The sequence below is a fragment of the Eumetopias jubatus genome, unplaced genomic scaffold (assembly GCF_037043125.1).
Source record: "Eumetopias jubatus isolate StellerSeaLion01/CBP00866 unplaced genomic scaffold, mEumJub1_p1.0 scaffold_9, whole genome shotgun sequence".
Taxonomy (NCBI): Eukaryota; Metazoa; Chordata; class Mammalia; order Carnivora; family Otariidae; genus Eumetopias; species Eumetopias jubatus.
The window spans coordinates 119,658,771-119,680,109 of record NW_028274815.1 but is presented as its reverse complement, the minus strand read 5'-3'; the positions used below and the strand labels follow the sequence as shown (position 1 = coordinate 119,680,109).

General features: G+C 47.9%; 1 long non-coding RNA gene and 3 other non-coding genes across 5 annotated transcripts; all 4 read left to right on the top strand.

The window, feature by feature from the left end:
- The first annotated feature begins 798 nt into the window (after nucleotides 1-798).
- Nucleotides 799-14,317, top strand: LOC114203310 (uncharacterized). 2 transcript variants are annotated; one of them, XR_015769009.1, is made up of 8 exons: nucleotides 799-1,023; nucleotides 4,750-5,065; nucleotides 5,653-5,807; nucleotides 6,958-7,028; nucleotides 8,648-8,719; nucleotides 10,441-10,705; nucleotides 11,711-11,811; nucleotides 11,918-14,317. It is a non-coding gene; the product is annotated as an uncharacterized LOC114203310 (long non-coding RNA). The 2 variants fall into 2 exon arrangements; XR_015769010.1 differs by lacking the exons at nucleotides 799-1,023; nucleotides 4,750-5,065 and adding an exon at nucleotides 5,093-5,558.
- Nucleotides 6,337-6,470, top strand: LOC114223234 (small nucleolar RNA SNORA71). Its single transcript, XR_003612104.1, has one exon. It is a non-coding gene; the product is annotated as a small nucleolar RNA SNORA71 (small nucleolar RNA).
- On the top strand, nucleotides 7,560-7,691 carry LOC114204239 (small nucleolar RNA SNORA71). The gene has a single exon (XR_003608142.1). It is a non-coding gene; the product is annotated as a small nucleolar RNA SNORA71 (small nucleolar RNA).
- Nucleotides 9,533-9,668, top strand: LOC114204240 (small nucleolar RNA SNORA71). Its single transcript, XR_003608143.1, has one exon. It is a non-coding gene; the product is annotated as a small nucleolar RNA SNORA71 (small nucleolar RNA).
- Nucleotides 14,318-21,339: the final 7,022 nt, after the last annotated feature.

The window sequence follows — 21,339 nt, the reverse complement described above, 5'->3', positions numbered from 1 at the left end:
CCTACTGATACCGGAGACTGGGGGAGTTCTTGGGTCCTGAGCCCTCAACCACCAGCTGGTGCCAGGTTCTTGACTTTGCCACGACAAAGAATTCAAGGATAATCAGAGTAAAATATAGCAGAGAAGCTTTATTGCAAAGCAAAAGTACACACTCTTAGAAACTGAGTGGTGCTGGATAGATGTGGGATTCTGATTCTCTTTAAATTAATTAATTTTTAAATTATTAACATACAAGGTATTATTTGTTTCAGGGGTACAGGTCCGCGATTCATCAGTCTTACACAATACACAGCGCTCACCACGACACATACAGTCCCCAATGTCCATCACCCAGCGACCCCATCCCTCCCACCCCCCCTCCACTCCAGCAACCCTCAGTTTGTTTCCTGAGATTGAGTCTCTTATGATTTGTCTCCCTCTCTAGTTTTGTCTTATTTCATTTTTCCCTCTCTTCCCCTTGTGATCCTCTGCCATGTTTCTCAAATTGGGATTCTGATTCTCACAGGCAGCTATAATCAAGGGGTGGAATATTTTTGTAGGGTTCTAGAAATAGTTCCAAGCACTCCATATGTCATTACGCATGCTCGAGACCAATCACTCTGCGCAGGCGCAGTCTGATTTTTCTCTTGCGCACGAGCGGTGGACAACATCTACGAGGAGGAGTCCTCTAGCGCCCCCAGTGGAGGGGTCATTCTCCATCAACTGCAGGCTAACTGGGGCTTTTGCGCATGCGTGCCGCAGTTGCGCATCGTGCTGGTTTCTCACGCTTCTTATGGCCGCAGGCGTCCCGTTATTCAACAGGTGTGAGGCCAGTTCCCTCCCTGTTCCTTGTCTTTCTTCCTCCGGCCGCTACCCAACATTTCCCTAGTCTACCTGCCTCACTACCACAGATGCTACACCTGCTGAAGAAAATGATGAACCTTGGACTGAGGAGTGAGTCAGGCCTGGCTCCCCTGTGCTCTCTAACTCCTGGTAACATATATCAAGCTCCCACGTGTTTCTGCCGGAACCCCTGATACTCAGGTACTCCTGTTCTCCCTCTTTGGGGCAGGGTGTGGAACTGTCTTAAGAAATAGAATTCATAATTCGCTCTCTTTTTAATATCTAACTGTACTGCTAATACCCTCAGCTTAGAGAATTCGGAGTCACGAGCATTGTTCAGTTTTTTCCTAAATTCTGCATCCCGTTCAACACCTTCTTTGGAAGGCAGCTGCCATTTTTTCAGGTGGAACCTTCACAGATTGCCAGTATTGGGCCACAATTTGCTTACCACAACAGCAATTTGTTGTTGCTGAGCTGTTCATTCCTATATCGTGGTGCCTCCTTGGTGCCTTGCTGAAATGTCCATTTTAACATCCGGTTACACTAACGATTAACAAGCATCAGCCACACCTCTTAGATGCCCAGCCTCCTCTAGGCATTGGGGATGTACAAATAAACAGCCCCAGATCCCCTCCCTGGCATCACGGGAGCAAGGGATGCAGGAGAACAATCTAGGATTGAATCGTGGCACTGCCCTTTTTTTATTTTTTATTTTATGTTTTTTTTTTTTAAAAGACACATTTATTCAACGTCATGATCAGATTATTACATTTAGCAATCAACAGCATGGGTGCAAAAAAAAAATCTACATTAAAACTCTTTGTTGGAATGCTTTACACTTTCCACAGAACAGAAACTAAAATAACCTGTTATACAATTAGTCACAAATACAGTCCTCGAGTTTTTTGGCCATACACATGAGTATTGTCTAAAACATGTCTTCTCTGTAGCAGCTCGGCCCTGCCACCACTGTGCTTGGCCGAGTTCACAAATCTGTTGTAACCTGTAGCTTCCCTGTCACTTCTCTGGCTCTCCTCTCCTGCTAAGCCTTGTTTCCTGGCAGTGATTAAAACCTTCTGCCACTGCCGTAGCTACTGCTGCTGCTGGAACCACCATGGCCACCTTGATTTCGTGGTTTGGCAAAGTATTGGCCTCCACACCATAGGGGCCAGAGTTTCTGCCTCCAAAATTTCCTCCTTTCATGGGTCCAAAATTTGAGGATTGATTGTTGTAATTGCCAAAGTCATTATAGCTTCCGCCACCTCCAGAGTTGCTTCCATCATTACCAAATCCGTTACAGCCATCCCCACGGCCACCATATCCACCACCACCTCGACTGCCACCAAAGCCACCTCCACCACTGAAGTTCCCTCCACGACCAAAGTTGTCATTCCCACCAAAACCACCTCCACGACCACCACCAAAGTTTCCAGAACCACTTCGACCTCTTTGGCTGGATGAAGCACTAGCCATCTCTTGCTTAGATAGCGCTTTCCTTACTTCACACTTGTGGCCATTCACAGTATGGTATTTTTGAATGACAGTCTTGTCTACAGAGTCATGGTCATCAAATGTTACAAAAGCAAAACCTCTCTTTTTGCCACTGCCTCGGTCAGCCATGATCTCGATCACTTCAGTTTTCCCATACTGTTCAAAATGATCTCTTAGATGATGTTCTTCAGTGTCTTCTTTAATGCCACCAACAAAAATCTTTTTCACAGTTAAGTGGGCACCAGGTCTTTGAGGATCTTGAGACAGCCCTCTGGTTCCACAACTCTTCCATCCACCTTGTGTGGCCTTGCATTCATGGCTGCATCCACCTCCTCCACAGTGGCATACGTGACAAACCCAAAGCCTCTGGAGTGCTTGGTGTTTGAATCTCTCATTACCACACAGTCCGTAAGCGTTCCCCATTGCTCAAAATGGCTCCTCAGACTCTCATCGGTTGTTTCAAAGCTCAAACCTCCGTTGAAGAGCTTCCGCAGCTGTTCAGGCTCTTTGGGAGACTCTGACTTAGACATGACGGCGGTGGGAAGGGAGACTTTAACGATGCTTGCTCGGTGGTGTCCACAGGCAGAAAAGCGGCACTGCCCTTTTTTTAAATCTTCTTAGGGTACCCTTGCCTTAAACTCCAGCTTGGGACAATAAGGCCCCCAGCCTGAGCCGTGCAGGAAGCCCTGCTCCTCCTAGGATGTCCCAGGCTCATGGAGTGCTGGGCTCTGTGGAAGGGCCATGCTCTCAGCCTCCTGCTTGCTGCTTCTCTCCTCTGGCTTGCAAGAGCTGATCAAAGCCAGATGGCTTTAGACCTGTGCTGATGAACACAGCAGCCAGCGGCCACGGTGGCTAATGGAGCACTGGGAATGTCGCTGGTCCAAATGTCAGTGTTGAGCATGCGCCAGATCCTAAAGACTTAGTCAGAGAAAACAGATAGCAAATATCTCGTTAATAATTTAAAGATATTAAAAAATGCTGAAATGACAATATTTTGGTTATATTGGCTTAAATAAAATAGAGTATTAAAATTAATTTCACCCTTTTTTGTGCCTTTTTAATGTGGCTCTTAGAACATTCTATTTTTATTTATTTATTTTTAAAGATTTAATTTATTTATTTCAGAGAGAGAGGGAGCGGGGCTGGAGGGGCAGAGGGAGAAGCAGACTCCCTGCTGAGCAGGGAACCTGAAGCGGGGTGATCCCAGGACTCTAGGATCATGACTTGAGCTGAAGGCAGACATTCAACCAACTGAGCCACCCAGGGACCCCAGAACATTTTAAATTACATATGTGGCTAGCATTATATTTCTACTGACAGTGCTGCCTTAGACTTTCTCAACATAGCACATTCTCTCAGCCTTACAGTGTCCTTTCAGTGACAGAAACCTGGCTTTCTCAGAAATACTAGAGTATAGCAACTGCATGCTTGGCCATTTGCTCTGTGCTTTGCTTTTGATATGTATCATTTCACATAATTCTCGAAGCAATGCTCTGAGGAGAAAGCTATGATTTTGTCCATTTTTCAGAAAAGGAAAACTCAAGCTGGGCTGAGGAGTTAGGTCATTTAGTCAAGGTCACACAGAGCATAAGAGCGAGAACAGGAGGCAGGCAAGAACAGGTGTGCTCAAGTGTGCGCACCTGACCCTTTGGTCCAGTGTCCTCAGAGCTACAGCATCCATGGTCCCTACCTATCACAGAATTCCCCAACGTTCCCACAGTCTTCTCCCAGGTACACAATATAGAGTGTGCTTACCTCGGTTGCATTGGTCAGGCCTGGATATCCACTCTGTGCTGACCTAGTCAGTTCCAGGAATCTGACTTGGGGGGCCCCCTCCTCGGGCACAAGAGTGGGCTGTTTATACTTCCGAATGTGGGCTGAGTTAGTGGCAGGGTTGCCTTAGGTTTAAGGGATACACATGACCCAGGGTGCAGGCAGTGTTTGTGCCTGTGAGGTTTGGGAACCACGAGCCTCTTCTCAAGCGTGTCTGCAGTGTCCTGTCGGGAGCACGAGGCTTCTATCTGTCGTCTTTACCGCTCTGCAAATCTGATCAAGTCCTTCCTGCTTCAAGGACTCATTTTTGGGACTGAGTTTAGCAAAGCACCTGCCCCCCTCTCTAGGTTTATCTCCTTGTCACTCTCACGTTCCAGTTTCAGGTCATTAGAACAATATTTTAACTGGCGATGTCCAAATATATGGTCAGAATTCTTTCATTTGTTCAATTGTGCCAGCCACTAAACTAGGTACTGTGAATGCAGTGGTCAAGCAGGCAAGAACCCTCTTGTCCAGACAACCTGCAATCAGCATGAGCTCTTGCTAATAACAGCTCCTCACGTGCAAGAGTAACCATTCCTGTAAATTAATGACAAACCAGTGGCAAAAACAGAATAAAGAGAAAAGCAAAATAAGTGAGGGAATGTATTTCCAAAATTCCAGGCTGCTCTAGGAAAGGATCTCAAGCCCTACGGAGTCGGAATTTGAGCTCCGCGCCACCAGGGGGCGCGACAGGATCGGTTGCACGGGATCCGCCCCGCGAAACGCCGCTCTAGGCCGCAGCCTGGGCTCCAGCTGTATTTCCGCTGGCGCTGGGCGGGTGAGGCGTTTCCTGCTGTTGTCGCTGCTGCCGCCGGCCCCATACAGCGCAGTGCCACGCTGCCCGGGTCCATTTCCCGCAATCCCCAGACATCCGCACCTTCCCGCGCTGTCGGCTCTGTCAGCGCCGCTGTCCTGCGTCGTAGTCGCGGTGCCCGGGGTGAGTCCACTGCGGGGATCGCTGGGCGCGTGGTCTGCGGCCCCACCATCTTAAGGAGAAACTGAGGCCCGGAGGAGGACGGGGAGAGCCGGCGGAGGTCAGCCCGGATTTCGGGCCCGGCTCCTGGCTCCGTGTCCGGCCCCTCCGCCGGGTGCGGATCTCTCGGGAGGCGGGTCCTCGAGAAAGGGGCCCCGGGTCCGATCCCCCGCCCTCAGCCCGCCCGCGGGGAAGACTCCGGTCGCGCTAACGACCAGCAGCGGGTCCGGCGACGCGCGGGCCGCGCAGCCGCTTGTGTTCCCGGGCCCGAGGGGCGCCCCGGACCCCGCGGTTTTCACGCACTCACCCACCCCCGGCTCCGGGCCTTGAGTCCCCCAGAGCCGTTCATCGGTTGCCTACGGAGTGACCTGAGGAGTGTGAACCCGTTTTGGCGTCACCTGTCTTTAACGGAGTGTGAAAGCCCGGGTTGTGCAGAGCGGTTGTCTTGAGCTTTCAGGTGGGGGCGCTCGCGGGGCCGCGGAGGGGCAGCGTGTGATTCCTGCCTCCCTGCTTGGCACTAAAGCCCCTTCCCGGTTCTCTCCCGTGCCCAGGCCGTGCGGGCTCTGCGGCTCTCTTGGGAGCAGATGGAGACTGTCCCTTGGACGGCTTTGCGGGCCGTGCCGCAGGCAGCAGCCCTTTCTGCCCTGCAGGACCCTGATCCGCAGCTCCTGATGCCGCCCTTGTGTGCAGGGGTGAGGCCTGCTGGGTAAGTGCTGCTGCGCGTGAGCACCTTGACCGGGGAGCTCCTTGCCTTCCTGCCACAGCGCGGTGAGGGGGGAGGGGAGAGGGTGGTCCTGGAGCTCAGGTTCTGAGACCCTTCTTGCAAAGCCCTTGTGCAGAAGGGGGTGTGGTGTGGTAGGTGGGGTGGGTTTGGGGTCAGAGAGGTCTGGGTTCAGATCCTGGTTCAGCCCACCCCTGGCCAGCCGCATAACCTTGGCTCAGTTCCTTCCTTGTCCTAAGCTTTACTTTTAAGTGGGGAAACTGCCAGAGCTCTGGAGGACAGAGGTCTCGTGTGTGTCCTTTGTTTTTGAGCCCAGGGTGCCTGACACGTAGTAGGTACTCAGGCTGTATGTGTGGGGTGAATAAACGATGTCGGTATTTTTGCCAGGAGTTAGTCTTCCCTTTGGTGATGGGAGGTGGAATCTTTACAAGAAGTGATGATGGTCCTGGGCTTGGCGGGGCAGCTGGGGGCTAATAGGGGCTTTTCTTCCAGGCTCACCTTCTGCCTTTTCTGCACCTGCATTCGAAAGTGATCATGGTCTGTCTGTGTCCTGGTCATTGATAGTGCAGGGAGAGGAGTTGCTGAAAGCACTTCCCCGTGTTTGGAGGGTCCCTTCCTGTCCCTTCCAAACTCTGGAGCTTTCCCACACTTCCTCCTCCTCACCATCTTTTAGGTGCCTCTGGGCACCTGTGTTTCTTGCGTGCTCTCCGTGCCTGGCTCAGGATGGTTTCTGTTTTTGTGAGGCTTTAAAAAGCCTCACAGGGAGCACGAGGGTGGGTCCTGCCTCATTGCATGTCTGAGTTGGTTGTGCAGCCACAGCTGTGTTCTTCTGACACTAGTCTCTAATATCAGCCGCTCTGTGTCCCTTTCTGCCCCTGTGTTTGAGGGGGTTACAGGCTGCCCATGTCCTGGTCATTGGTAAGGCAAGCAAAGGAAAAGTTATAAGGCTTTCTTTATGTTCAGGGGTTCCAGAATGGGACAGCCTTAGGTGACAGAGCATGAGGTAGATGGAGGGAGGCAGGCTTTCAGTGCATTCACCGCCCAAGACCCAGATTCCCCTAGTGTTTTCCTGTTGGTGAGCATAGCGGTTTCCTGGACACGTAAAGCAGTGCCAAGTGCTTCTTGTCCCCTGCAGGAGTGTCTTGTGACTGCTGTTCCACGGATGTGAGAGGCGACCTCAGGGAGAACTTGATCAGGAGGTCCCAGGTAAGTGGTGTCCTGCCTGGTTCTCGAGAGCTTAAGTCCGTGTGGGCTGAGGCTGGATGCGTTCAGGTGATGAGGTGTGGGAATGAGTGCAGGTGAAGGCTGCTTCCCAGTGTTCCCGGCTGTCTGTGTCCCCTCGAGCCAGTGGGCACAGGCCTGGGCCCTCTTCTGCTCCTGAGAGCCCCTGATGAAGGCTCCTGTGACGTGGAAAGTGGCAGTATCGGGATGGTCAGATGGCTGCATTTCAGAGGCAAACCGAGATTCATGTCTGGTGCCCAGCTGAGTGCTCATTGTATGACCACTCACACCCCATCTTCCAGAACAACGAATCCTCAGTATTTCTGCACCATTAGTCTTCACTTCATCTCTTGGGTGGGAGTGGTAAATCGTCCGTGCAAGCGAGGGGCAGCTTCTGTGATCTCGGGTTGTCAGTCTGGTCACGGGCCTGTGTGCCAAGGCTCCAGGGTCAGGCCAGTTCCCAGGCTGCTGCCCAACAAGGCTTCCCTTCTCAGCCCACTCGCCGCCCTTTTCTGCACCTGCATTCAAAAGTGATCATGGGCTGCCGTGGCCTGGTCATTGATAGTGCAGGGAGAAGAGTTGCTGAAAGCGCTTCCCCGTGTTAGAAGGGCCCATCCTGTCCCTTCCAAACTCTGGAGCTTTCAAACACATCTTTCTTCCCACCAATTGGTGTTACTTCCTCATATCTGGCGCTTTGTGGCTCACTCAATGCCTTTTTCGCTGAGCAGGGTAACACCTCAGGGTGTTTCTGTTCATGGGCCAGTGGTAGAGCCATGATAGGGGTCCCTCTTCTCCCAGGGCTCCCCCAGGAAGCTTTCTCTGCCTCCCCATCGTACCTCTTCCCACACCCTCAGCCCCACCTCTCAGCCCTGGTCATACTGGACATTGGTGATTTGCTTGTCATGCCCCCTTTGCTGTGATGTTGAGGCAGTGCCTCTGTCTTGCTGCATGACATGTAGCTCTTGGATAAAACAAGATGTAGGAGACAAGGTGCCACGTGGTGAGGCAGTGGGCTCATCCCATTGTGGCGTGTTAGTGGGAAGACAGTGCCATTGAGCCAACCAGCCTGCTCAAGACTGAGGCATCCTCCTCTCTCCGGAAGTGTTGGTTCTCTCTCGTCCTGGTCATGGGCTGGGCCCGTGGTCCACAGGGGGTGATGTTCCTCAGCCCTTAGATTGAGGGGCAGGGAATGGAGTGGTGATCCAGCTGGGCAGCACACATCCTAGTTGATACATACATAAGCTGCCCTTACACACTAGGTGGAGGAAATGGGTCCCTCCCACTACCTGTTACCCCTCCTGTTCTATGCTCATCACTGCCAGTCAGCATGGCACGCTCCCCAAAACCTGGCCTCAACAACCTTTTGACATAGACTGCTTAGCAGCAGATTGATCTCTGGCCCATAGGTTAGCACTGACGTTACTCCTGTGACAGGTGATCCGCAGACCCCTTTCTAGGGTTAAGTTGTTCTTGTCCCTAAGACAGTCGTGTGGTACTAGTGGATACTAGTAGCAACAGGCCACGTTTGTGGGTGCTGTTATTTGCCGGCCACTGTGCCCACGAGGGCCTGCTGTGAGTGCTCACTCGTGCGTTGTGTCTTGCAGGTGGGTCTGTGTGTGCAGAGGCTCCCTGGGAGGTGTCATTTTACCAGCCTGCGGTAGGCTGTGGGGCCCGAGGTAAGGTGCTCAGACCTCTCTCTGGAAGTTTGTTTTGTGCATCTGTCAGGTCACATACATGTACCCTGGGGTTTGGATGAGGAAGTAAGATGACAGTAGGCATCCTGTGAGCTCGCAGTTGAGTCCTTGCTGTGGGCAATGCCTCACGTACTGAGAGGGGACGGGCCTCTAGAAAGCTGCTCAGGTAGGTGAAGGGCTCCTTGGGGCAGCTCCCTTCCTAGTGTCAGCAGCATGCCCTGAGGGAAAGCATGTAGGTTTAGGCACCAGAGACCCTGGTCCGGCCTCCAAACTTATCTACCTTTGTGACCTATTCTTAATCTCTACTTCATCTGAAAAACATAGCTGGGGTAGCTGTGAAGGGTTTTAGAAAATTTCTCATGGTGGTGTTGTAACCATAGGATCCTGATCTTTTCTAACCCAAAAGCATTTCCGATTTTTTTTTTTTAAAGATTTATTTATTTCAGAGAGAGAGTGGCGGGGAGGAGCAGAGGAAGAGGGAGAGAGAAACTCCAACAGACTGCACTCAGCGTAGAACCCAATGCAGGGCACAATCCCACAACCCATGAGGTCACGACCTGAGCTGAAACCCAAGAATCGGTCGCTTAACCATCTGTGCCACTCAGGCACACCAGCATTTCCAATTTTTTATGCTGGAAGCATCTTGACTCTTCTGGGGCAGGGAGGTGTTGCAGGGTCTCTGCAGGGTACAACAGAAGCTGCTGGGGCTCTGTGTTTGGCTGGGCTGCTCTCCCTCACTCAAGCCCCTGACACCAGCCTCCCATCCTTCCTGGCTCTCTTTCTGCACTTTTCTGCTCCTGCACCCAAAAGTGACTGCCTGCTGTCTTTGCCCTGGTCATTGATAGTGTAGGGAGAGGAATCACTGAAAAAGGTTCCTGTGTTTGAAGGGTCCAGCCAGCCATCCCCTTCCAAGCCCTGGAACTTTCCTACACTAGCTTTCTTTCTGCCGTTCCCTTCAGAGCTTGGGCCTTGTGGGATGCAGTGACTGGGCTAGCCCCCTGACCTCTGGGGGCTCATTCTGTTCTCATGTTACAGATCCTCTTGTCAGAAATCAGTCTATACATTTCTATGTGGCCCTCACCCCAGACTAAGTTCATAATAGCGCTGGAGGGCACACGTGAGCATCGCAAATCCTGGGTTCGACTTTATGAACTTATGGGAGTGGAAGCTAGCCCGGAAGAGCGCATCAGTACTTACGGGAGTGGAGGCTAGCCCAGAAGAGCGCATCAGTACTTACGGGAGTGGGGGCTAGCCCGGAAGAGCGCATCAGTACTTACGGGAGTGGGGGCTAGCCCAGAAGAGCGATCAGTCAGGACAGCATGTGGTTCCATTGCTCACGTGTGTGTTGTCTTTGCTCCTTTACCCTTTCTTGAGCACAGCGTGGGTTGCTTCTCCAGGAGCTGTGATGTTAAATAAATGGAGAAAGAAAGTACAGATGGGGCCTGCTATAGGGGCATGGGGGGGTTCTGTCTATGGTGAGTCGATAAAGAAGTTCTTATTCGTCATGGTCTGCCAGAAGCTGGGGTGGTTCTCGTCAGTCACTGGTGGGAGGAGAGCGTGTTGACTGACCACCCTGTCTGTAGCTCCCCTTCTGCTGACTTCTGTGCTTTGTGGGTTCTTTTGAAACGGGTGACCCCGGGGGTTGGCTGAAGAAGAATTTCTCAGGCCTGTGGATCTCTGAGGTCTGTATTTATGGACTACAGGTGGCAGACTTCCTAGCCTGCTTTCTGGCTCACGTCTATGAGGGTATTGTTGCTGACTGGGCGCTCGGTGCGGTCATCCATCCGCAGCAGGCTGACTGGCTGCCTTCTGTGCTGTGCACCTGCCGATGAGTTCCGGAAGCAGAAACCCCGCAGTGGTGTCTTCACTCTCTGGACTCAGACAGCCTGCTGGTGCCCCTGAGAGATCAGCCTGGTGCTCCTGAGAGAGACAGCTTGGTGCCCCTGAGAGGAATGTCTTGGCTCCCAGGTAATAAGGGTGGTGAGGTTGGAGGTGAGGTCAAGGTGTCCATCCCTTTGACCCCCCCCCCACTTTTGATCGAGGGCTCCTTTCTAGTTCCCAAGATCTCTTCCCTTTACATTGGGGTCTCGTGTTTGCAGATGGGATCCTGTTGTGCCAGGTAGTTTTGCTCCCATCTCAGCGATGAGGTGGCGGTAGTGATAACACATGTGAACCACCTGGTGCCCAGGAGCTGTCGAAGAACCCAGAGTCCCCTTGTCTTTCACACCTGCTCTCTGCCCCCTTTGCATCAGGGGCCTGTCCTGTCCCACAGCCTAGTTCCTGGTCAGACTCCTCAGCCAGCCTGGGGGATTTAAGGGAAAATGGTGAACATTCTGAAAAAAATCACCCCATGCCCCACTCCAGATCTGGTAATTCGAACCTCTGAGTGTAGAGTCCTAGGGATTGAGTTGGGGTTCTCTTGCACGGTATCCTCAAGCATTCGTGATGTTTTCTCATTTCTCCGTCAAGTGGGTCTGGCAGTGCTGATTTTCACAGGTCTGGGCACCTAACCAGAACAAGTCTCATTGGAAGTTTATCTTGCATTCGCCTTTCTTGGCTGGGTCATGTTAAGTGGGTCTTTGCAGAACAGGGTGGCAGGTGCTGGGGCCTTGTGACAGGCTGGGCAGACAAGGCATGACAATGTTGGGGAAAGCTGCTGAGGATGGTGGTCCATCCCTTTGCTCAAGATGCAGTGGGACCTCAGGGTCAAGCCCCCAACTGAGCGGTGAGCTGTCTTCCTGTGGATTGCTGTATGTAGTCAGTTGCCCTGATCGTGAACTGCTTGAAAGAAAACGATTTATTATAAAAACGACTTTTAAGATGTTTTTCCTTTATTCTTTTTTATTCTGGTGATAATATAGTATGGTATGCATAAACTGGGCACTTAGGCCCAGTTGATGGGGACCCTCAGTGATGTCACGGGGGAAGGAGGCAACGGAGACTGAATGCTCGTATGCTGCTTCTCCCTCATAGGTCAGCCTTAGATCAGGAGCTGTTGAAGTAAGTCCCAAGGCCATGAGTCAGGGACCCTTGGGATGACTTGGGATCTGGGTTTGCTGATATGTCTCCCCAAGGTGAGTTACTGCCAAGCACTGGGGACCCATGGGCAGCGGGTAAGCTGGTTTGTATCTCTGGGTGGGAACTTCAAACCATTGGTCTCACCTGTCCTTTCTTTTTTAGATTCTCTTGGTGTTAGTGGACAGCAGAGGAACAGGATGGTGAGGGAGTCCCTGCAGAAGGCATCCCCAGAGCACCTCCTGCTGTGACACAGAGCATCATGGATCAACTCTTCACTCCACATAGGGGATCAGAGGGAAAGCGCTGGGGCTGGGGTCCACGTCAGCTGGCTGAGTCTTGACAACAGTGCCCTGAGAAGCCATGGACAGGGAAGGCCAGGCCCCGTGTCCCTCTGCTGTGCCTGGAATGATCTTAATGACCAAGACTTTTTCTCTTGTATTGCAGCTGCTCATCACTTTACTCTCTGCCCACCATTCAGTAAACCTTACAGACTCGCTGTGCCTGACTTTTAAGTCCATAACAAGCCATGTGCCACGTGGAGAAGTGGATCACAGGCCAGTCTTGTTTTCACCCCCTGAGCCTCTCCTGTCATGCTCCTGGGGCTCGGCACACAGGCTGTAGTTGCATTAGGACTGAGACGGTAGGTGGCTCAGATTCAGGGCCCATGAAAGAATCGAAGGTTCGAGGAATAGTCAGGCCAGGGCTTTGAAGGGTGGCTGGTGACAGTGGGCTGGAGTGAGGCAGGCACTGATGTCCCTGAGGAAGCTGGGTTGGCCCGAGTTCTGGCTCCTGGCTCATGAGTAAATGCCTGCTTTTGTGGTCAACCGACCTGGTTTGCCTGGGATTGAGGGGTTTCCCAGGACATGGGACTTGATTGTTAAATCCAGAAAAGTCCTGGGCAAACTGGAAGGAGTTGGTCATCTTAACCTCGGGAGTCAAATACATGATGTCAGCCTGAGAGGACAGGTTACTGAGTAAAGGCGGGAGGGAGCAGGGTGAAGGTGGAGCAGCCACTGTTGGTGGAACTTGTGGCTATCCTCAAGGTCAGGCTTTTGGAGATAATTGTGGTAAGTCAATAATAGCAGTAATGTGATTATGGTCTAAGGATGTGCATGTGTGAACTTTTTAATTCCCATATTATAGATGGATGGGTCTCTGTGAGGAAATAGGTCCCAAAGGCCATGATGAAAGGCTGGAGTTAATTGTCCAATTTCTGCACTTGAACTTGCCTTGATGAATTTGACACCTTGATGGGCTCCTTTTCAGGGGCAGGCAGGTGTTCTTCATGGCTGAAGTGTTCACTCTGCCAGCCAGTTCCTGACACAGGCATCCAGAAGTCAGAAGTGTTTTTTTTGGTCTTCCCTGCGGACTGTCTTGACTTTTTTTTAGCAGCCTTTAGTCAGCTGGTTGTGGCTGCATGAAAAAACGCCAAGGGAAGGATCTGGGTCCACCTGAGAAAGCTGTGACTGGTTGGGAATGTGTGCTGCCGTGGAGGAACAGCAGAATGTGGGCCAGTACTTAAAAAGTGTGCATGGAGACACTTGGCATGTCCCACCGGGCACCAGGTCATGCCCGCCTCACATGCGGCATGGGAAGCACGAGCCATGTCAAGTGTTGCGGGCCTGAGGAAATCTGAGAAGAGCATTCCAACCAACGTGACCTAGGAACCAGACTTTAGGTCATGGAGCTATGATCCTTGCTGGGAGACGTACAAGCTTCCTGGAGGGCCTGGTGGAGCAGGGGGTGGGAGATTTCCATAGCAGAACTGAGAGCTAGAAGTATGGAGAGCTGGTCAGAGTGAAGGTCCGTCCATTAAAAAGAAAAAGCATTTATTTATGAGCCAGGCACCATGTGCTTAGAAGTAGGGGTATAATGGGAAATAGCATAGTTTGTGGACTTAGGTATTCCTGAAATGTCTAGATAATAATGTTTATGTGCTGAATGTCTATGGAACATGCATTTATGTTGGGCACTGCTGTAGGTGTTGGGGATACTGCTCCAAACAAAATAGGAGGCCTCAGCTTATTTAGAACTACAGTCCATTATGGTAATGTAAAGTTCACATCTTCACTTGCACAAGCCGTATTTCAAGTGCTTGGTAGCCACAAGTGGCTGTCATGTTGGGTAGTGCAGGTATCGAAGACTCTTTCTATCACAAGAAGTGTGGTGTTGAAAACCCACGGGCCCCAAAGTGGTATTACTTAGGCCAAGTCCCCAAACCCGGGCATAATACCTAATCTAATTGCAGTTTCAACTTCCTCCAAAAATGTAGTCTTTCCTGGTCAGTCACAAGTTCTCTGATGGGTGCCAAGGAGTCTTCCACAGGGGCCCTCTCCATCCCCAAAGGAGGATGGAGTAATCTACCTGATTAGACCCCCCTCCTGTTTCCCCTAAGGGAAAGCCTTGCCTGGAACAATTTTCTTTTGCAAATAACTTTCTTGCCCCACCTCCCTTCCCTAGAAACCTTTCTGTTCAATCTCTTGGAGCTCCCCTCTGCTTGTTGGATGGGATGCTGCCTGATTCATGAATTGTTTAATAAAGCCAACTAGATCTTCAGATTTACCTGGTTGAATTTTGTTTGACGTCAGACAGCACTGGTCTAGAAGGTTAGGAGTTCAAGTTGAATAACATGATTGAAGAGTATTGCTGGACACCTTTACAGAAAAGCCATTACTTGAGTCCAAAGAGGATTGGTGCCATGTCCCTGCTGATCAGGGTAGTTCTGAGTGTTGGTGGATAAACCTGGGGCAGCAGTCTGCCGGGATGTGGATCACTGGCTTTGGAGTCCCACAGACCTGGGGTCTAACCCTCTTGGGTGACATAAGGCAAGTTTGTACTACCCGACCTTTGTTTCTTATAAAACGAGAACCACAGCTTTACAGGAATATGGTAAGATAGGGATTAAACAGAGTGTTGTATGAAAAAGTCTGTGTAATGTGTCCCTTCAGAATGTTCAGTAATTGATAGTTATTACTATTTATTGAAGGTTCCTCTGCATCGTACCAAGTTGCTCATATTTCTCTTTGGTCTTGGGGGCTTTCAGGGTGTAGCCCCTAATGCTGAAGTTTGTGGGGAAGCAAAAATAGTTCTGTTTTACAACAAAAGATTTATATATAATATAATTAATAAACATTTAGAAACATCTCCAAACTAGAGGATATATGCTTTTCTCAAGCATATAAAGAATATATATAAATGCTATTCATGTTCTGGGTTATAAAACAAGTAGCAAATACTGAAGAATCAGTCATACAGACTACCTTTGTACTACAATATGTAGGCAATAACAGACAAAAACAGGTTTGAAAAAAATCCCTATGGGAAATTTAAAACATTCTAAAATACCTCATCAAAGATGATACCATAAGGGGAATTAGAAATATTAACAACTGAATGATAAAAGTTTCTACATACCAAAGTTCGTGGGATGTAGCTCAAGTAATTCCTAAGAAATTTATGCCTTGTGCTTAAAATAGGAAGAAGACAAATTTAATAAGTAAAAAAATAGAAGTAATGAGAATGAAAGCAGAAACAAGCCAAAGTTAGGGAATAAGATAGATTACTTTTTGTCTAAAAGTTTATACTTCGATAAATATTTCTAGAAAACAAAATTGCCTTAAGGAGTGATGGAAAACTTTAATAGTCTGATAAAGACCACAGGGGACAGTTCAACAGAGTCCAACAGTGTTGCAACATGAACTTTTGGTCACTATCAAAGCTGTGATTTTCTCACAAGAAATCTTGGATCTGTCCTTGAATGAATGAATATGTAACAATCCAAACATATCTCATTGGGGACAATTGAGTACAGTCTATTTGGAGGGGTGTGCGGGCTCCATGAGGCTTTGGCTTCAGACTGTCTACAATTTTGTCAGAATTCAGCTGTAGACAAGTCATGGCATGAGAAACATTGGTGAGGCTTTTAAAATTTTCCCACCAATGTTGAAGATCACAGACATTTACTTACCTCTACTAGGGTGGGAAGACTGAATAGCTCCAACAAATGTAGCAATCAGAGTGGAAGAGAGTGAAAGCCTCTTTTGAGGAATAACAATTTCTGAGGATGTAGTGAAGGATTACCTTGGCCTAAGAACATATGAACTGTGAAGACGTTGATCAACTAGTAGCTGTAGGCTTAAATCCTAAAGTACTGTGATTGTCACTGATAGACAAGGATGTTGAAAGCTTAAAATCACTCCATAGACAGTTCTTGTACCAGTCTTTGCTTGGACAGTAGTATGTTTCTTTTAATCTGAAAAGTATAAAATTCAAATTTTTTTATATTAATATAGTCAATACATAATTAACTCAGGAAGATGGAACTTCTTTTGTCAGTTTTGTGGTTTTTTTATCCTAAATTTGATAAAGGGCTCTCACAAGTTTTGAGTTGATTAGAACATAGAGAAGGCTAAAACCTAATAGCTTTTATCCTTTCTAAGGTGACGGGGCAAATCTTTGTGTAACCTGGTGGCCATTCAAGGAAACTCAAAGGTAGTTTAGGACTAAAAGACATTTTAGCCATTTTATTCTGAATTTGGGCAAGAATTGTCAGAGGACAAAATATGGACACATCACACTTCAAACGTAAGAAAAAGTTACTGCAAGACAGTATTTTGAAAACCACAACAAAAAGTAGATAGCTATTAGAAACTTAACTTTTTTTTTTAGAAATAAGGAACTTTTGTTAAGATGAATTGAGAGTATACCAGACATAACATACAGATGGCCAGCAGAGACAAAAAATGCTCAACATCACTCATCATCAGGGAACTGCGAATCAAAGCCACAATGAGATATCACCTCATATGAGTCAGAACAACTAGTATCAAAAAGGAAGTTTCATAGACATGAAGAAAAAGAAACCCCTGTGCACTGTTCCTGGGAAGGTAAATTGGTACAACCACTGTGGAAAGCAGTATGGATGTTTCAAAAAAAGTTAAAAAGAGAACTACCACATGATCCAGTAATTCCACTACAGGATATTTACCCAAATAAAACGAAAACAGTAATTTGAAAAGATACAGGCACCCCTATGTTTACTGTAGCATTACTTATAATAGCCAAGATATGGAAGCAACCCAAGTGTCCATTGACAGATGAATGGATAAAGAAGATGTGGTGTATATATGTACACACACACACACACACACACAATGGAATTGTACTCAGCCATAAAAAACAAATCTTGGGACACCTGGGTGGCTCAGTCGGTTAAGCGTCTGCCTTCGGCTCAGGTCATGATTCCAGGGTCCTGGGATCGAGTCCCAAATCAGGCTCCCTGCTCAGTGGGGAGCCTGCTTCTCCCTCTCCCTCTGTCTGCCGCTCCCCCTGCTTGTGTTCTCTCTCTGTGAGTCAAATAAATAAAATCTTAAAAAAACCCAAAAAACTGAAATCTTGCCATATACAGAATTGCTGAGTCCATATATTGTACACCTGAAACTAATATAACACTACATCCATTATACTGGAATTAAAAAAAAGTATCTGGCACAAAATAACATCATTTTACCATAAAACCCCTAAATTCTAATTTTATTTTTGTGTGTGTGCCAACCATGTGACAGTGCTCAGTAAAGGATTTATAAAACTTTCTTACGGGGTGCCTGGGTGACTCAGATGGTTAAGCATCTGCCTTCGGCTCAGGTCATGATCCCAGAGTCCTGGGATCGAGTCTCACATCGGGCTCCCTGCTCCTTGGGAGCCTGCTTCTCCCTCTGCCTCTCTCTCCCTCTCTCTGTCTCTCATGAATAAATAAATAAAATCTTTTAATAAAAAAAACAAAAAACAAAAAACTTTCTTATGGATGAATTCACTGAGCCAACTTGAACACTGCAGGTAGTATAACCCAAGTCAAAAAATTGTTACTAAAATTTGTACATTTGCAGTATAACCTTTTTATTATTTTTATTAGACACTTTAAAAAATGAATTATTTTCAAAATATAATTAACCTTATGAACATATTACATCCAACAGTGCACCTATCCTAATGAATTTACTGTCATAATAAACTAATAATTCCCTTAAACAAACTACATGTTATCTGTACACATACTTACATCTCTCTGTAATTACGCCTAATAGCATCTTAAGTTATTTTTGTTAATTACCATTATTAGCAAAGTAACACCTTTTGTTTTCTCTAGACTCCAGAAAACTAGAAGACAGGAAAACAAGAACTATCTAGCTATTTTTCACCATTAGTTTATATTTGATATTATCTTTTTATATTTAAATACATCACCCATCTGGTTAATTTATAGCTATTTTAAATGAATAAGGACTAAATTACAAGTAGACTTAGTGACCAAAGTTTAAAACTTTTTAAACTTAGAAAAGTGTCCAGTACCCAGAAATATTTATCCACGAACTCAAAGTAACATTTGAGGCTTTACAAAAGTTAAGGATCTAAAAATTACAATTTTAGCTAAAACATGGTCTTTATGATTCCTACTGCTATAAAGATTATAAGATCGAAACCCCTACAGGGTCTCAGCTTGAGCTGTGGCATAAAAGCATCCCCCACCTGATTGGAAAGTCTGTTCCCCATTGTCCTTTAAGGCTGATAATATTGTCACTCCCTTTAATTACTCTGAGTCACACACCCAGTGAGAAGCGGGAGCTAGGCAGACAGAGATGAAAATGTCAGCATTATTGTTCATAAGAGCTAGATGAGGGAGGCAGCTCTGCACCCACCATTGGGAGGCCTCCCTAATACTAACACCCCTTGAATACAGGCTGTGCCCACCACTGCCAGGGGCAGAGCTTTCATGAGACCCGACAGGGTTCTTTAGGAAGAAATGCCAGGGGCGCCTGGGTGGCTGTTGTTAAGCGTCTGCCTTCGGCTCAGGTCATGATCCCAGGGTCCTGGGGTCGAGCCCCACATCGAGCCCCTTCCTGCTCGGCGGGAAGCCTGCTTCTCCCTCTCCCACTCCCCCTGCTTGTGTTTCCTCTCTCGCTGTCTCTCTCTCTCTGTCAAATAAATAAATAAAATGTTAAAAAAAAAAAAAAAAGGAAGAAATGCCAGCAAACCGAGGCATCCAGTCATCAGGGTGACATACTGAGCTCTTAAAATACAAATGAATGTCTATTTTTGGTCACAGATTTCAGCTGAAAACTACCCAAGCATTCCGATGGCCAGGTAGGGAAAACCTGAACAGGCTTTCCCGGACTAATCAAACAGGGGAGCCCCAGAGATGGGCCAAGCTGCTCTTCCAGCTTCAGAAATGTCCCACAGGAATGAAGGTGGAGAAAGAAGATGGGTGACCTACAGGCATCCAGGAGGACTCTTGCTGAATTGTCCCAGAAGGATTGGGGTTGAAAGTCAGAGTCAAGGGAGTCAGATCGGAAAAGTCATCCATCATCTTGGAAGGGGGTGGGATGTGTTGCAGCTTTTTTTTTTTTTAATTTTTTTACTGTTATGTTGATCACCATACATTACATCATTAGTTTTTGATGTAGTGTTCCATGATTCATTGTTTGTGCATAACACCCAGTGCTCCACGCAGAACGTGCCCTCTGTAATACTCATCACCAGGCTGACCCATCCCCCCACCCCCCTCCCCTCTAGAACCCTCAGTTTGTTTTTCAGAGTCCATTGTCTCTCATGGTTCTTCTCCCCCTCTGACTTACTCCCCTTCATTCTTCCCCTCCTGCTATCTTCTTCTTTTTCTTTTTTTTTTTTAAAGATTTTATTTATTTATTTGAGAGAGAGAGAGAACGAGAGATAGAAAGCACGAGAGGGAAGAGGGTCAGAGGGAGAAGCAGACTCCCTGCTGAGCAGGAAGCCCGATGTGGGACTCGATCCCGGGACTCCAGGATCATGACCTGAGCCGAAGGCAGTCGCTTAACCAACTGAGCCACCCAGGCGCCCATCTTTTTCTTTTTTCTTAACATATGTTGTATTATTTGTTTCAGAAGTACAGATCTGTGATTCAACAGTCTTGCACAATTCACAGTGCTCACCATAGCACATACCCTCCCCAATGTCTATCACCCAGCCACCCCGTCCCTCCCACCCCCCACCACTCCAGCAACCCTCAGTTTGTTTCCTAAGATTAAGAATTCCTTATATCAGTGAGGTCATATGATACATGTCTTTCTCTGATTGACTTATTTCACTCAGCATAACACCCTCCAGTTCCATCCACGTCGTTGCAAATGGCAAGATCTCATTCCTTTTGATGGGTGCATAATATTCCATTGTGTATATATACCACTTCTTTATCCATTCATCTGTCGATGGACATCTTGGCTCTTTCCACAGTTTGGCTATTGTGGACATCGCTGCTATAAACATTGGGGTGCACGTACCCCTTCGGATCCCTACATTTGTCTCTTTGGGGTAAATACCCAGGAGTGCAATTGCTGGATCGTAGGGTAGCTCTATTTTCAACTTTCTGAGGAACCCCCATACTGTTTTCCAGAGTGGCTGCACCAGCTTGCATTCCCACCAACAGTGTAGGAGGGTTCCCCTTTCTCCGCATCCCCGCCAACATCGTGTTGCAGCTTCTTCACAAGGCAATGACCAGACCCCTCACAAAGCTGCCTTCTCTGTGAGAGAGGAAAGATGGTGACAGACTTCTGATGGAGGAGCCAGAGGAAATGATCTTGGGCGCAAAACTTAATGCCCAAGCCTGGCTTAGAAAGACAGGACTTCCTGTCTTCAGCGGAAAGTGCAGGCTCACTGGACAGGGAATTTATCAGCACAGAAGACTAGGCTGGACACCAGTGGGGCTCCCCAATGTTTGGGACTAGGGAATACCCTAGGACTTTTACTTGTCTCTGAGGGAATAAGGACATCCAGCAACAGTGGGGGAAGAATTTCCTAATAGTTCAATAAATTAGGGCACAGAGGAGATTATACTTAATTTAGCCAACATAAAGAAATGAGACCTTTTCCCACCCTAGTTTTGTGGCATAAGATGCATATCTGATATTCGTAGGGGGTATTGAAGGAACCAGCCTTTACATTTAGATGCTGTCTTTGGCCAATATCCCAACAACTGTTGGGGCATCTCTGTAACTGAAAGCGTTCTCCCCAGTCAAGGCAGACAGCTTTTTTTTTTTTTAAATGAAAAAAGTCAGGTTTATGAATAAAGCTTTGACAATTAGAAAATCTCCAGGTGTCTTTGGAGCTTTCATGCTTCAGGGGCACAAACATTGTGGTCCAGGGCCATGCTTCCTGGAGAGCCCCCACACTTCTTGTAAAACCTAGATTTCTGTTTAGCCTTGCACACATTTGGCTCTCAGCAAGTTTAGCTATTTTCTACTTAGAGTACATCTTGGGGCTAGAAAAAATCCATAAGGGCTTTGCCCTTAAGATACTCTCCGGTGGAAAAAATCCACAAGGGCTTTGCCCTTAAGATACTCTCCGGTGGCTTTATTAGTGAGACCAGCCACTTTGGGGCAAGCTGGAACTTTCTGTCTTCCCCTAGGATGGGCTAACATAGGGCTCTCACCAGAGTAGGATATGCTGGGAGAACATCTTTCCTTTGTCAGCGGTCCTTAACACGGCGCTATTTTACCCACCGCAGGGGGCTCTTGGCAATGTCTGGACACATTTTTGGTGGGCACCATTGTGTG